The following is a 17,437-nucleotide window of genomic DNA, read 5'->3' as shown; positions in this document are numbered from 1 at the left end:
AAAAGCCCCTGGTGAAGTTTTTTTAATTTTGACCAAGTGGGGACCTGGACGTGTGTGTGTGTGTTTAAACTCATTCTCAGCAGCGCCCCTGTAGGCCGGGGCAGGAACTGTAAGGGCAAATTCACACACGTCGTTCACACTCCTCTATTGTCTGAATGCCTGCTGTTCCAGAGAGACTCTGAGGCTCTGAGAGGAGATTGAACACAAACCAGTCTTTTAAACTCCTAAACTCTTCTAAACTCTTAAAACATTCATATTCTCGAACATCCAGGAGGACCACATTACAGTGAGGCAAAATAGTGTCTGAATTATTAGCATTATTATTTCACTCTAATGCTAAAAAAAATATTTTTTATATTTTTTACCCCAAAATTTTTTAACAGTGTATGTTAAATGTCAAGAACTGGTATTTTATTGTTATCATCAACATTGCCATTGCATGCACAGATATTGAGAATGTGAAATATTGTTAAATGTAAGGTCAGCCAATCAGGCGTCACACTTCACCATCTAACAGGGGACCAGTGTGCTTTTTTTTTTAATGCAACAATCAATATATAATTTTTAAAAACTGACATATTATAACCAAAAATTCCTCATAAAGTAGACTACCAGTAAATGTGATAAAAATTATTCTGACAATAGACCTGACCATTTTTTGTTTAAGTGCTATCTGATATTATCAAGATGAATTTGTTCTGACAGTTTAACTCTGAGTTCTTGTCATCTTTTATTACCATTATCTAAACTATAGCAAATAAACTGTGATAGCGTTTGAAATGTTCAAGGTGTCTGAATAAATGTAGTTTTTACTGTATACATACACAATATACGTATATGTACTTATAATACTGATACATTGAGAAGTGTCATTATAGTAAGTTTGTTAGTACTTAGTTTCTTTATTTTTCAAATAATAATAATAGTAATAAAAAGTAGTAATATAATTAGAGTCAGCCTGCTGTCAACAGTTCAAGGGCAGAGGTAATGCCTCTTATAATGAACTATATATATATATATATATAATTATTTATTTATTTTTTTTACATTTATTTGACATTTTCTTGGCTTAACCCCAATACACTTCTCAACGTATGAATGCAATCAAAACCCATTCCTGAGAAGGTCCTATCAGTGATGATAATTTGATCAGACAGATAGATGGATGGATGGAATAGTGCTAATGTTGATCTGAACACTTAGGTCCCCTGTTAAATGGTAAACTGCGACATCTCTTTGGTTGCTTTGACATTTCTTGCCAATTTCATGTTAACTTTGAAAATAAATTTCTAAATCAATGTTACAATCAACATATATTGTAACATTATATTATCATCCTTGCCATAGCATTCAGAGATGGTGAGAATGTGAATTATTGTTAAATGTAAGGTCAGCCAATCAGGCGTCACACTTCACCATCTAACAGGGGACCAGTGTGCTTTACTCTAGAGAAATCACCACTACATGCACAGACCTGTTGCTGTGTATGTTTAGCATGTACAGTTTAGTCTGTGTAGAATTGTTTTTATTATTTGACTTTTTTCTGTTCAACACAAACAAAAATGACCCTCATTGGCCGATAAGAAACATCAAAGGAGGATTCGTTGTAGAGTGTCTGACAAAATTAATGTCTTGTAATGTATAATGTACGCTCAGCACCGCTGAGTGTTCCCGTGATCATTAAATCGAAACATGTACGCGTATTTAAAAGCAATTTTAATACCCCGCATTTTGAGAGTGACTCCCTGATGCTCGCAAGCTAGGCTTGATAACATATCTAGACTGTTATTAGTATGTAGGCTATAACAGGTTTTGTAGTTGTCTATAGATCTGTTATCTTTCTCTGTTTGAACTTTGAATATATAGAGAGCACTTATTGTTTCTACGTAATACGACTATTATGTTATTTGTTATGTGTTTATTTGTATGTTCAGTTTGTGAAAAGAAGTTCACTTTCAGTCAGTCACTCTCAACGTCACATCGGTGATGACTGACAAATTGTGATCCCACTTCTAGAAGCTCATGATTCATGACCGGTTCCAATGTCTAAAGAGACTCAGATAAAATCATGCAGGAGAAAATCCAGGCAGTTGAACAAAACCTTTTACACAGCTTGAGTGTTGTTGTTTTTACTGCATATGATAATTCATACTCAGAAAGTAGAACTGAAATTATATTGATTACAAGATGATTTTTCCAGTCAAACATTTTTAGACCAGAAGTTGGTCACTGAGATTCCTTTTTTTTTTATCTGTAAAAATCTTGTCTTGTGGCTTGAGTTAAGTGTTGGCATTAATGCTAATCAAACAATAAAAGGCGAGAAGAAAAATAATTACATTAATTTCTCCAGTAAATCATTATTAGTTTGTTTAATTTAAATCAACAAAACAAATTTATGGGTTAAAAAGAGCAGAAAGAGCTCTTTAAGATAACAATTGCATGTCAATACTTTTGTCAGTAAAGAGTGCATGTGTTAAATAAAATGAGTTTGGTCCCCAGTTAGATGGTGATGTGTGACGCCTGTTAGACTGAATCACCTCTTCTTACATCACAGACACATTAACATTATATGTTAACTTAAGAAACAATATTATATGTTAACTTAAGAAACAAAAGTATATGTTAAGTTAAGAAACAATATTATATGTTAACTTAAGAAACTACATTATATGTTAACTTAAACAATATTATATGTTAGCTTGCTGCATTGAAAAATTTCAATTGAGTTCAGTAAAACACCTTTTAACTATGCCACTTTAGCTGTTTAACACTGACATTTTTCAGAGGCTCCATTTTTTGTAGGGTATTATCAGCATTGCCATTATATTCAGAAATAAATAAATAAATGAATAAATGTAATTTGTTAAATGTAAAGGCAATCAAACAGATCACGTCATACTTCACCATCTAACTGGGGACCGGTTTGATCTTGGAGGCCAATTTGTGCATTTTTTTAATAGATAGATAGATAGATAGATAGATAGATAGATAGATAGATAGATAGATAGATAGATAGATAGATAGATAGATAGATAGATGGATGGATGGATGGATGGATGGATGGATGGATGGATGGATGGATGGATGGATGGATGGATGGATGGATGGAATAGTGCTAATGTTGATCTGAACACTTAGGTCCCCTGTTAAATGGTAAACTGCGACATCTCTTTGGTTGCTTTGACATTTCTTCAGAATTTCATGTTGACTTTGAAAATATTCAATTGGCTAAATTTCTAAATCAATGTTACAATCAACATATATTGTAACATTGTATTATCATCCTTGCCATAGCATTCAGAGATGGTGAGAATGTGAAATATTGTTAAATGTAAGGTCAGCCGATCAGGCGTCACACTTCACCATCTAACAGGGGACCAGTGTGCTTTTTTTTTTAATGCAACAATCAATATATAATTTTTAAAAACTGACATATTATAACCAAAAATTCCTCATAAAGTAGACTACCAGTAAATGTGATAAAAATTATTCTGACAATAGACCTGACCATTTTTTGTTTAAGTGCTATCTGATATTATCAAGATGAATTTGTTCTGACAGTTTAACTCTGAGTTCTTGTCATCTTTTATTACCATTATCTAAACTATAGCAAATAAACTGTGATTGCGTTTGAAATGTTCAAGGTGTCTGAATAAATGTAGTTTTTACTGTATACATACACAATATACGTATATGTACTTATAATACTGATACATTGAGAAGTGTCATTATAGTAAGTTTGTTAGTACTTAGTTTCTTTATTTTTCAAATAATAATAATAGTAATAAAAAGTAGTAATATAATTAGAGTCAGCCTGCTGTCAACAGTTCAAGGGCAGAGGTAATGCCTCTTATAATGAACTATATATATATATATAATTATTATTATTTTTTTTTTTACATTTATTTGACATTTTCTTGGCTTAACCCCAATACACTTCTCAACGTATGAATGCAATCAAAACCCATTCCTGAGAAGGTCCTATCAGTGATGATAATTTGATCAGACAGATAGATGGATGGATGGATGGATGGAATAGTGCTAATGTTGATCTGAACACTTAGGTCCCCTGTTAAATGGTAAACTGCGACATCTCTTTGGTTGCTTTGACATTTCTTGCCAATTTCATGTTAACTTTGAAAATATTCAATTGGCTAAATTTCTAAATCAATGTTACAATCAACATATATTGTAACATTATATTATCATCCTTGCCATAGCATTCAGAGATGGTGAGAATGTGAATTATTGTTAAATGTAAGGTCAGCCGATCAGGCGTCACACTTCACCATCTAACAGGGGACCAGTGTGCTTTACTCTAGAGAAATCACCACTACATGCACAGACCTGTTGCTGTGTATGTTTAGCATGTACAGTTTAGTCTGTGTAGAAATGACCATGCAGTAGTGAACAAAATGGTGACCTAAACATGGAAACATTGAAATTAACTGATTTTGAAGTGAAAAAAATTATTGAACATCATTGAACCAAATTTACACTTCAGATTTCACCAACAAAACTTTTGACATTGTATGGGTAAAAACCAGCAGAAAGAGCTCTTTAAGGTAACAATTGCAGGTCAGTACGTTGTTTGATAAAATGAGTTTGGTCCCCAGTTAGATGGTGATGTGCGATACATGTCTGGCTGATTTGCCCTTTCTCGAATAACAAACGTACTATAAAGATTCTGGAGCTTAAAACTCAACAATTCTATTACTGACGAATACTGTTCAATTTAAAGGGATTATCGTGGACTACGGTGTTTATAGTTTTTATTCGTTTAATACGCAAATTTTACATTATTTCGAGTTTAATGAAACACAACTTTTTTTCTGTCAAAAACAATTTTGTTTGACATGAGTAGCATATTTTACTAACTATTCAGCAGATGTTGTAAAAAATGCTTGAAAAAATCTTACATTTCATCTTAAAATCTTAAATTTAATTTTAACAACAGTTTGTAAGTAAAAGTTCTTAATGTCAGTTTACAGTTAACCCTTGGTGTCATTGTTTAGTTTGTCCATTTAGTGCAGTTTTTCCATGTGCAGGGTATTTCACTGGTTTCATTGAGATACCTTTGCATCAACAGACGCTGTGGACACTGTGATGTCTTTTATCTCAAACACAAATTCAGCTGTATTTTATGATGACTGTGTTTATGGAGTGGAATTTTTTCAGCAATTAATACCTCAATGTTGAAACTTTTCACATAAACTTAATGTATGACTTCAGAAGACTTTGAATACAACACAAATAGTTTTTAATACTTTTATAATATTTCTTGCACTAAATGTCCATGAGTATGTGTACCCCAATATATTATTTCATCAGGAAATAACATTTGGCCATAGATTCTGCATATTGATGCTAAAGGTTCCTCTTTCACAGCACCTGCATGTGGATAAACAGTGTTTTCTGTCAGTATGTGACCGGTTGAGAACGCTTGAGAGTTGAAGCAGTGTGGAAATAGACACACAAGAGATTCTGTTAGAATGAGTTTGGTCCCCAGTTAGATGGTGAACTGTGACGTCTATTTGGCTGATTTTGCCATGAGAAGCCTACTAAGTTTAATTCTATTTAGCCATTTTTTACATTATTTCTGAATGTAATAATGACATATGAGTTACACATATTATCTGTCTTTATACACAATTTTGACTATAATGTATATTAGTATATTACTTATATTACTAAATTAATTAAATTACTTTTGATTGTTCACTAGTAGTATTAATATGCTTTTATTTTTTTTACCCTAAAATCTTTTTACAGTGTTTGTTGAATGTCAAGAACTGGCATTTTAGTGTTATGATCAACACTGGCGTTGCATGCACAGATAGTGAAGATGCTAAATGTAAGGTCAACCAGCATCACACTTGACCATCTAACTGGGGACCAGTGTGCTTTAGTTTAGTCACATCACTTCTACACTCTAAAAACCCATAAGTTCTAAATACTCAATTTTTTTTGTGGACACCAATTATCTAAAAAAAAAAAAAGAATAATTAAGCAACTCTAATTTTTTTATTTACTTATACATTATAATAATTACATGAATTAATTTAGTCAAGTCAAGCTAAAAAGCTTTTTTTTTTGCTTAATGTTTAAGTGCAGTGTACTTAAAACTGTTTATCATACATAATGTTTTTCATTTAGCAATTATTTTGGTACTTTATAAATTACAAATACTAACTAAAAAAAGAATCAAAAACTCAAAAAAATATTCAGCCTTTTTTAAACCGCACGATCTGTGTATTTCTGAATGTGAAACACTGGAAGATCATCTCATCACAGTTGCAGTGTTGCAGGACATTTCATTGTCCATGATAACACAATCAGCAGGAGAGGGGCTTGTGTCAGTGATGTCTCGCTCAATTCATCCTGGAATAAGCACAGAGAGGAAAACTTTATCGTCAGAGACTAAAGTAGACATTAATATGTAATGCCAACAGAGTGGGGGGAACTTTAACATCAGAACCCAGAAGAGTAATTCACCATGGGATCGTTCTAGTGCTGGGCGATATGGCCTAAAAAACAAACAAACAAAAAACTAATTTTTTCATAAAAAAATCTGATTTACAATTTTAATTGATTTCCCCCTACTTAAAATCAATATTCAGATGACAAAGAAGTAGTTCCAAAGCAGTTAAAATGTCATTCTTTATAATTTAACAGTCAAATTTAAAACTGAGACAAGATTATATAATAAATAAATATATATATATATATATATATATATATATATATATATATATATATATATATATATATATATATATATATATATATATATATATATATATATATATATAAGGCAGAATTACCTTAAAGCTGGAAAGACCTTATTGTTTTTAATACTAGCCCATCATGCATCTAACCATCCACTCAGCGTTCATATCTGTTCAGATTAAACTGCAGCTCCGCAGTGAAACAGTGTCATGGACGGAGGACAGAGCAAGTGGAAATATATTTTCTAGGCTATATTTTCCGTCTTGTAATGCCACAGGTTTAGGTTATTTATTGATTGATTTAAATATAAATTATTTGTAATAGAGCAGACACTGTCTAACCATGTCTACACCGAACGTGAGAATTGTGCCGTGCCCCGCTGAGCTGAAAGTGTGTCTAGACTTGATGACATCACACTATAGTGTCACATCATCTGAACACAGTGTCAGTATATTTGATCATAAACAGAACGAGCATCATTTCACTGATGGGGATCGTGTCGCATCCAGTGTAGACAACATCAGACACAAATATTGAAGCAGTTATGTTCATTTTTGAAAAATGATGTTTTTAATAAATAGCTAAATAAGCAAAAAATAATAAAAATAAGCAAGCAAGCGCAAGTTTGGGGGGTTGATTCCCCGGGAACACATGATATGTAAAAATTGATAGCCTGAATGCACTGTAAGTCGCTTTGGATAAAAGCGTCTGCTAAATGCATAAATTTAATTTTTAATTTAAATAAGAAAGTTTTAGGCTGTGAGTGTGTGGAGTTTACACTGTAGAAAATAAAAAGAAGCATTGTCAAGTTATGTTTACCACAGGCACTATTTTATTCATAAATTGAAAAACTCCATTAAAAAAAAAAACATATGAAAATCTCCAAGCAACCCGCAGCTCTGACGTCATAGTTCCACCACTCTTATTTCAGATCTATTATGGCAGTTAATTCTTACATTTTATGTCCTAAAGAACATTTCTTCTTACACATGTACACTGGGAAAGCATGAAGAGCTCCTTAATGTTGACATCATGTAAAAAAAAAAAAAAAACTATAATAATAAAAAAACGGTGAAGGAGGCAGATAGTGTTTGTGATTTGCCTTCACATGAAGATCAGACGTTTAGACTGTCATGAATGTCTGTGAAATCCTGCAGGTCTCTGATATGGTGAAACCTAGAAAACCACAAAAACGTAAAGTGTTTAAGTGACAATGGAAAAGAGAAAGCCAAGTCTGTGTCCTGTTATGTTAGGTTTGCTCTTCAGCTCAACAGAAGTTACCTGAAGTGTTACGGCTCACTCTGTTATATTCAGCATCCAGCTCAGCCTGCAGTTTAAGAAAGATTTGTAAAGGTTTACTACAAGTTTGTACATTTCTTTTGTAATTTTAATATATTACAATATTCATGTCTGTGTGTAAGCTTAAACCTAATTTTGGATTAGTACTCTTAGAAGCTAGTTGTTTAAAAACAGACCAAAAAACAAACAAACACACGTTTATCAGGGCATTTCCCAAAAAAGCACTGTATGGCTAAGATGAGCGTAGAAACATTTGATACCAAATGGTCTCAACAATCGACTTGCTCATAATGCTTTTGAGAAACACAGCCCTGAACATCACAGTTAACATCAGTGACATTCAAATCGTTTGGTGACGAAATGCCAGCTAACGTTAAGATTAGTGCCCTTCTTTGACGTTAACATCATACTGTAAGCAGTGATGCCAACATAGAATCCAAATCTGTGCGCATTCAAAAGCACTTGGGCGCTGTGTAAAAACAGCATTTCCCAAAAATAAAAACAATCCCTTTATCGTGATATTCAATAAGACATTTTCACAATTGTTTTGATGTACTTACAAGTTGTTCCATAAGTTTGCTCCAGTCGCTTGTGATTACCCGCCATGTTGAATGGATTCTTCTGAACGTCGATTAGAACAACAACGTGACGTCACGGAGTAAACTTAAAATTAATAATTTAAATAGAAAAGTCTACTCAAAACCCCACGTTAAGCCACACAAAAAAAATAAAACAATTCCTCATTTAGAAAATTTAATTTTTATAAGTTGCATCAATGATTTAAAATACTTTAATTGCGGTGTTCTTTTTACGTTAGTAGTACAGTTCAGGTTCAGACCTGTTGCTGTGTAAGTTTAGCATTTACGGTTTAGTCTGTGTAGAAATGACCATGCAATAGTGAACAAAATGGAGAGCTAAACATTGAATCATACATATATATATATATATCTATATCAGTATCTACAATGTGTATGATGGTCTTTCCTGGCTAGTGCATTATAAAAAAGTAAAATAAAATCTGATTATTTTTCAAGCTACATAATCTTAAAGCAGATCAATCCGAATCAAAGTGACTTGTTTTAAAGAATCCCCACACCCCCAGTTCCCCCAGCAGTGTCTGGTAAACTGATTGTCTCCTCTCTTCATATGCTAATAACACTAATGCCTCCACATTATCACCTGGCCTCTCACAGCAAGCAGATATTTGGACATACAAGCAAAGCCCAGAAAAGAAAGCAGGTCTATTTAAGTGTATTTTATAAATGAAATGATACAAATAGTATTTAATTATACCAGATATTAATTTATTATTATTAAATTTAGGTTGAATTCAACATTTTTGCAAAGAAGCTGTTTATATTTTAGGCATTGTATATTATTTTATTTTTAAATGCTAGATAAATAAAATAAGATCATAGCAGTAAGTCAGGGGAACACTTTTATTAAGTCAGGCATTTGTTGAACACACTGCTGGGTACTTTTACAGGTACTTAAAAAAAATACAGGAGACCTTCTTTCCCATAACATGCACCAATCCGGCATCAGGTTTATGGTCTCTGGTCTCTCAAACACTGGATAATATCAGTTAAAAAATATATATAATTTCCCTTAGGGCTTAAATGAACCTCATCATTTAAATATAGCTCAGGTTTGTCAAACACTATGTGTGGATGATGGACAATGCTCCATTAACACAGAGAACAAACTTGGCCATCACATCGTTCACAAACTTCCTGACTTTGTCCACCTTTCCTCCAGTGGAGCCTCTGGTCGATTGAAGAAAGCATAATCTTCATTTGTTCAGTTCTTTCTTTAAGACACTGTTGGAAGAAAGGAAGGAGGTCACCCCAACACATGCCTCCTCTGACAAACACTGGACCTGGGAGGACACACTGAGATTGGTGCCCATGGTTTCCCTTGCTCGCTTTTCACCCCGTCCAATGTAACTGTCCCAACAATCCAGATTCTGCATGCAGCTAATAGAAAATATACAATACAAATTATTGATTATGGCTCAAATCTTTGGAGGTTCCATAATTGCTGAAAATGTGTTTATAGGATGTTTATTTTATTGTTACATTTCCAGTCTTTAACATGGACAGCCAAAACTCACAGGTTTAAACGTTAAAGCTGATCCCTGAAACTGAAAGATTTTCAAATCAATATCCACTAACACTAAGAGGTTTACTTGTCTTGAAATGAGATTGACATCTATTATTCTTGTTGATTGTGGCAATTCCATTTTTGGGAGTATATATTTTTGTATTCAGAACATTTTATATTCAAAATATATTGAGTAGCAACATACCTTTTTTTTTGAGGACTGAACTTTCTGATGGAAGTGAAATTCTTGTTTAGAGTGAACAATGTGAACTGCTGACTTGACTTTTCTTAAAAGAAAAAAGGAAAGACAGTTTTGTTTAACATGCTTAAACATAGGTGCAACATTTGTAGAATAAGTGATTAGAAAATGTAGAACTTACTCATGTTGTAGGATATGTTCTCCTTTCTAGCAGCCAGAATCATTTTAATAGTGAGTGAATGTTCTGTGATTATAAAGCAGCACTTCCTCCAGCTGGAGAGCGATGGGTTACATCAGGATGTGATCACTGTCTGTACGATGCGGTCTGTATGACCGGTCATCAGCATGCTGGCCATTCTCTTATGCATTGCATCTCGACCTGACGAGTCACTCTATGTCTTATGTTTTTACTTAAGTTTAACTATTTCTGATGGCAAGAATGGCTGTTTTAGTGTTATTATCAACATTGTTGTTTCATAGATAAACAGAATATGAAATATTGATAAATGTAAAGGCAACCAAACAGGCGTCACAATACACAGTCTCATTGGGGACCGTCTTTTACTCTTTCTCAATCCTTGACTCTTGGTCAGGAGCCCTTGGTGTCATTGTTTAGTTTGTCCATTTAGTGCAGTTTTTCCATGTGCAGGGTATTTCACTGGTTTCATTAAGATACCTTTGCATCAACAGACGCTGTGGACAGGGACATTTATTACGTCAGTTTAGATGTCTTTTATCTCAAACTCAAATTCAGCTGTATTTTATGATGACTGTGTTTATGGAGTGGAATCATTTTCAGTTATTAATACCTCAATGTTGAAACTTTTCACAAACTTATTGTATGACTTCAGAAGACTTTGAATACAACACAAATAGTTTTCAATACTTTTATAATCTTTCTAGCACTAAATGCCCTTGAGTGTAAAAAAAAAAAAAAATTCCCTGATTATTTTTCAAGCTACATAATCTAAAAGCAAACCAATCCCAGTCAAAGTGACTTGTTTTAAAGAATCCCCACATCCCCCAGTTCCCCCAGCAGTGTCTGGTAAACTGATTGCGCTCTCTTCTTATGCTAATAACACTAATGTCTCCACATTATCACCTGGCCCTTCACAGCAAAAAGTACCAACAGTATCCAGACTAACTGAGTCTCATCCAATCACGCTCCAGATATCTGGGTTGGGTTGTATATATACTGTTTTCCTGACAGAATCTACATTGACTTTTTTAGTTTTTTTGTGAAATAAAATTCCAAAACCTTAAAGGACAAACTGCTTTTTGAGATTCCTACATTGCCTACAAGGGACCACATACAACAAAGCCTACTAAGGCCATTTCTCATCTATTTTTTCCATTCAACACTGAAAAGGTAAGTTATATATTCTGAATTTAGATTTTGATAACATGTAAATGATAGCCTTAAAAAATAAATGTGTCAAAAATGCATGCAGACTGTTAAAATTTGTATGTAGTCTCTTAGTAAATGTTAGTGCTGTTTAATCTCTATTTACTGTATATATTTGTTCATTTGTTGATAGATTTTTTTGTGGTTGTTTCTAAATATTGTTTTTCATTTTGGCAAATGCAGTGTACCCTAAAAAAATCTTGAATATTTCACAGGAAAATGAGACCCAGAAGAGTCTGTCCTGAAAAGGAAGCTTTGAAATTCATCGCATCTGGGAAAGATAAAGACATATTTCAGTCAAGAGTCAAGAGAAAGGTAAGTTATCATTTAAGACTCGGTCTCCAATACTGTATGACTGCAAATATTAATTAAATACTTGCCATAGTAGCTTATGAATTTCAAGAAGTGCACTGTGCAATGTTATTACTAGTTCATAGTGTGCAGTGTGAAAAAATAACAACAGAAATTATAGATAATCAGAGGCTTGAATATTATGTGTATTTTAATTTTGATGCACAGTTATAAAGATTGTAATGTACTGATAATCATACTTGATAAAATATAAAATATTGATAATCATTGGAACTCGAAAACAACTGGGACACATATTAAACTTGTATCATAAATTTATGTATTCTCTAAAGCTAATATGTGCATGTGTTTGTGACCAACAGATTGTTGATGAACAGAAAAGAGCAGATTTGTGTGCATTTGGGACCACAAACATCACTAGAGGAGAAGAAATGATGTTCGACTGCAGAGATCCTGACTGCCCATGGAGACAGGTACATTTCTATTTCAATAACTTTAGCTCATATTTCAGAGTTATTTCATGAATTGTTATTTATTTGTAGTAAATCAAATTTACTTTGAGTTTTAATGTAAAATAATGGAATTAACCTGGCAAACTTGTTACAAACAATCTTAAATCAGTTTGGTTTGGGATCAGTACGATTTTTAAATGTCTTTAAAAGAATATTCTGCTCACCAAGTCTTCATTTATTATCACAGTTTAAAGTAACAGCTACTATACTATAAGTACTATAAGTACTATATATCACAGTTTCCACAAAACTATGAAGACGGAAAAGATGCTTTCAACATTGATAATATAAGAATCCTTATTAATGATTGAGAACCAATAATAATTGTTCATAAAAGAACATCAATTCTGCTAATTTAAATTATTTCTGAAGATCATTTGACACTGAAGATTAGAGTAATGATGCTGAAAATACAGCTGCACTTCACAGAAATACATTACAGTTTAAAGAACATTCGATAAGAAAACAGTTATTTCAAATTGTAATAATATTTCACAATTTTAAATTCATTTTACAATATTTCTGATCAGGTAAATGCAGCCTTGATTAGCAGAAAAGTCTTCTTTTAAAAACATTAAACCAATCTTCCTGATCCCAGACTCACTGGTCAGGTGTTGATCCTGTGAGAGGTGTGAATGTTTGTGTGGGGGAGAGAGAGAGAGCGTGAACAGAGCAGATAGCACTACAACACAATAGAGATTACTGATCAAAGTGAAGAAAAAACAATCCGCATTGGTATGGTCTTTACTATATTTCATAAAATAGTAGCACTTTCCCATAAGATGTCATTGGTTAACACTAGTTAACATGAAAATCACTTTTAAAGTGTTTATTAATGTTAGTAAACATTACTTTCATCATTAACAAATACAATGTTTGATTTTAATAATGTATTAATAAATATTATTTAATGTAGTTGAGCTAACATTAACAAAAAATAAACAGTTGTATTTTTTTTAATGTTAACAAAGCTTAAATATTTAAACAAATGTATTTCTCATTGTTAGTTAATGTGTCCAGTCCATCGCTCAGTGTTTTTAAATCAAACTTAAAGACTCATTTTTACACTCTTGCATTTGAGTGATGCTGTGAACAGTTCTTTTGATGTATGTTTTTATTTTTTTAAATGTGTATATATACATATTTTTTATTTCAATCTCTGTTGCTTTTAAAGTAAACTTTTCTTGTAAAGCACGTTGGATCAATGATGGTTGTGTTAATGTTGTGCTCTATAAATAGAAATTGACATGACCTGACTTATTGTAAAGTGAAACTTTACACTTAACAAAAAACACTTTATTTTAAGGGAATAATGCATAAGTAATCCAGAACAATGCATTAGTTAATCAATAATTATTGGCTTATTCTGGTCAATAAACTTGAATATCACTTAGTAAGTGCCACTCAATAATTGTGAAAAAGTTAATAATTAATTACTGGTTTGTTTATTCTTAACTAATGCACAATTCTGGATCCTTAAAATGTTAGGTTAATCATGAATTACTAGTGTGTTATTACATGAACTACTTCTTTTAATTTGGGTCTGGGTTTGAGTATAAAAGGGGATGCAAGTCAAAAAGTTTAATGTATGCAATAATACAATTTTAGTCTGTAACAAATATGATTAAAATAATTAATTAAAGCATTAATTAAAATCAGTTTTACAAAAAAGAGCACTTGTTGAAATGTTCTGCATGTCACTTTCAGCGTTCATAACAATATCATTATTAATTCTGTACAGCTTAGTCAGGTGGCCATTACTAGACATTGTTATAAATGAATCTTCTATATTACAGGTAGCAGGATGCTTGGTCCATTACATCCTGACGGATGGACAACACCCTCATCAGACAACTACACCCTACACCCAGGATCCACTTGGTCTGTCTCTACATGTCAGAACGAGTAACTTCAGTCTTCAATGGGATGAAAGACAAAAAATATCTTAAGCAGAATGCTGAGCAAATCAGTGGAAGAGCATCCTACTATTGAGGAAAGCCTTCAGGAAGCCAAAACTATGTGCAAAGCCCTGGTCAGAAACAGAGAGGAAAGTCATAGAACACTGTTTCAAGATCTACTTTGAGGAAATGAAGGCTCCTGAAAAAGTGGACTGTGAAAGATGCATAAATGCAAACAGGATTCTAAAGGATAATGGAAGAGACCAGAAAACAGTTAAATACTTTGTTCTCAACAGAATAATTTCAGTTAAGAGAAGTTTGGGTCAACAGTACTGAGCCCATAAACCCTGAGAGCTATTTTTAGAGAGATTATGAGAATAAAGTTTGACTTGATTTCATTCAAAATGCTGTTTTGTTTTTTCACAATATCCTTTTCAATGCAGGAAGTCTGCATATATATATATATATATATATATATATATATATATATATATATATATATATATATATAGAATATTCTGCCTATTTCTGAATGTAATGGCAATGTTGATAATAAAAATGGATCCCCTAAATCAAGTGCTGCTCTGAAAAATGGTAGTGTGTTAAACGACTAAAGTGCCAATGCTTAAAGTATTTTATTGTAGCTGTCCATACAACACCTGACACTAATACACATGGAGGTCAAAACTCAAAATTATTTATTGATTGTTGCATTGAGAATTTTCAGTTGGATCTACAAATGTGCAAATGTTAAAAGACATTCAGTTCATTTAATTTACTGGAGCCAACTGAAGATTTTAATGCAGTAAATAAAAAAATAAAAAAAGCACACTGGTCCCCTGTTAGATGGTGAAGTGTGACGCCTGATTGGCTGACCTTACATTTAACAATAATTCACATTCTCACCATCTCTGAATGCTATGGCAAGGATGATAATATAATGTTACAATATATGTTGATTGTAACATTGATTTAGAAATTTAGCCAATTGAATATTTTCAAAGTCAACATGATATTCTGAAGAAATGTCAAAGCAACCAAAGAGATGTCGCAGTTTACCATTTAACAGGGGACCTAAGTGTTCAGATCAACATTAGCACTATTCCATCCATCCATCCATCCATCCATCCATCCATCCATCCATCCATCCATCCATCCATCCATCCATCCATCCATCCATCCATCCATCCATCCATCCATCTATCTATCTATCTATCTATCTATCTATTAAAAAAATGCACAAATTGGCCTCCAAGATCAAACCGGTCCCCAGTTAGATGGTGAAGTATGACGTGATCTGTTTGGTTGCCTTTACATTTAACAAATTACATTTATTCATTTATTTATTTATTTCTGAATATAATGGCAATGCTGATAATACCCTACAAAAAATGGAGCCTCTGAAAAATGTCAGTGTTAAACAGCTAAAGTGGCATAGTTAAAAGGTGTTTTACTGAACTCAATTGAAATTTTTCAATGCAGCAAGCTAACATATAATATTGTTTAAGTTAACATATAATGTAGTTTCTTAAGTTAACATATAATATTGTTTCTTAACTTAACATATACTTTTGTTTCTTAAGTTAACATATAATATTGTTTCTTAAGTTAACATATAATGTTAATGTGTCTGTGATGTAAGAAGAGGTGATTCAGTCTAACAGGCGTCACACATCACCATCTAACTGGGGACCAAACTCATTTTATTTAACACATGCACTCTTTACTGTCAGAAGTATTGACATGCAATTGTTATCTTAAAGAGCTCTTTCTGCTCTTTTTAACCCATAAATTTGTTTTGTTGATGTAAATTAAACAAACTAATAATGATTTACTTGAGAAATTAATGTAATTATTTTTCTTCTCGCCTTTTATTGTTTGATTAGCATTAATGCCAACACTTAACTCAAGCCACAAGACAAGATTTTTACAGATAAAAAAAAAAGGAATCTCAGTGACCAACTTCTGGTCTAAAAATGTTTGACTGGAAAAATCATCTTGTAATCAATATAATTTCAGTTCTACTTTCTGAGTATGAATTATCATATGCAGTAAAAACAACAACACTCAAGCTGTGTAAAAGGTTTTGTTCAACTGCCTGGATTTTCTCCTGCATGATTTTATCTGAGTCTCTTTAGACATTGGAACCGGTCATGAATCATGAGCTTCTAGAAGTGGGATCACAATTTGTCAGTCATCACCGATGTGACGTTGAGAGTGACTGACTGAAAGTGAACTTCTTTTCACAAACTGAACATACAAATAAACACATAACAAATAACATAATAGTTGTATTAAGTAGAAACAATAAGTGCTCTTTATATATTCAAAGTTCAAACAGAGAAAGATAACAGATCTATAGACAACTACAAAACCTGTTATAGCCTACATACTAATAACAGTCTAGATATGTTATCAAGCCTAGCTTGCGAGCATCAGGGAGTCACTCTCAAAATGCGGGGTATAAAAATTGCTTTTAAATACGCGTGCATGTTTCGATTTAATGATCACGGGAACACTCAGCGGTGCTGAGCGTACATTATACATTACAAGACATTAATTTTGTCGGTAACACTTTAGAATACTGTTTCTTACTTACTACATAACTTATAAGGAATTATTGAAGAACTAACAGGTGATTATTCATTAACACTTAACTCACTACTGTTAACTACTAAGGAAGATGTGTTAACTAATCAGTATGTAATATAATTTTATGATTATGTTAAGTAACAGTTAGCTAATCAATAACTAATGTATTCTGTCATACCTCCTGAAGAACTACTATTGATTATCTACTACTTAGTGTTCTAGAAAAATAACTATGAAGTAACTACTAATGGACAGTTTTACACAATTACATTGAATTGTGACCCTTTCATATAAATGCTATTAGCAATAATAGCAGTAGTATGAAAATGCAATATTAATAAATGCAATACATTTTATAGAGGTTTTGCCTATTTAGTAAATTGTTTTG

The 17,437-nt window shown here is 32.6% G+C and overlaps 1 protein-coding gene and 1 long non-coding RNA gene across 2 annotated transcripts in view; one reads left to right on the top strand and one right to left on the bottom strand.

The window, feature by feature from the left end:
- Positions 1-17,437, bottom strand: part of LOC113091265 (electrogenic sodium bicarbonate cotransporter 1-like) — a gene marked incomplete at its 3' end in the record, with an annotated part of 72,896 nt that overhangs the window by 22,935 nt on the left and 32,524 nt on the right. The gene's annotated exons all lie outside the window — the stretch shown is intronic.
- LOC113091253 (uncharacterized) lies at positions 12,013-14,862 on the top strand. Its single transcript, XR_003287319.1, has 3 exons — positions 12,013-12,050; positions 12,410-12,520; positions 14,356-14,862. It is a non-coding gene; the product is annotated as an uncharacterized LOC113091253 (long non-coding RNA).

This window comes from Carassius auratus, unplaced genomic scaffold (assembly GCF_003368295.1).
Source record: "Carassius auratus strain Wakin unplaced genomic scaffold, ASM336829v1 scaf_tig00214150, whole genome shotgun sequence".
Lineage (NCBI taxonomy): Eukaryota > Metazoa > Chordata > Actinopteri > Cypriniformes > Cyprinidae > Carassius > Carassius auratus.
The sequence above is the reverse complement of the archived record's forward strand: the minus strand, read 5'-3'. Positions and strand labels throughout refer to the sequence as shown.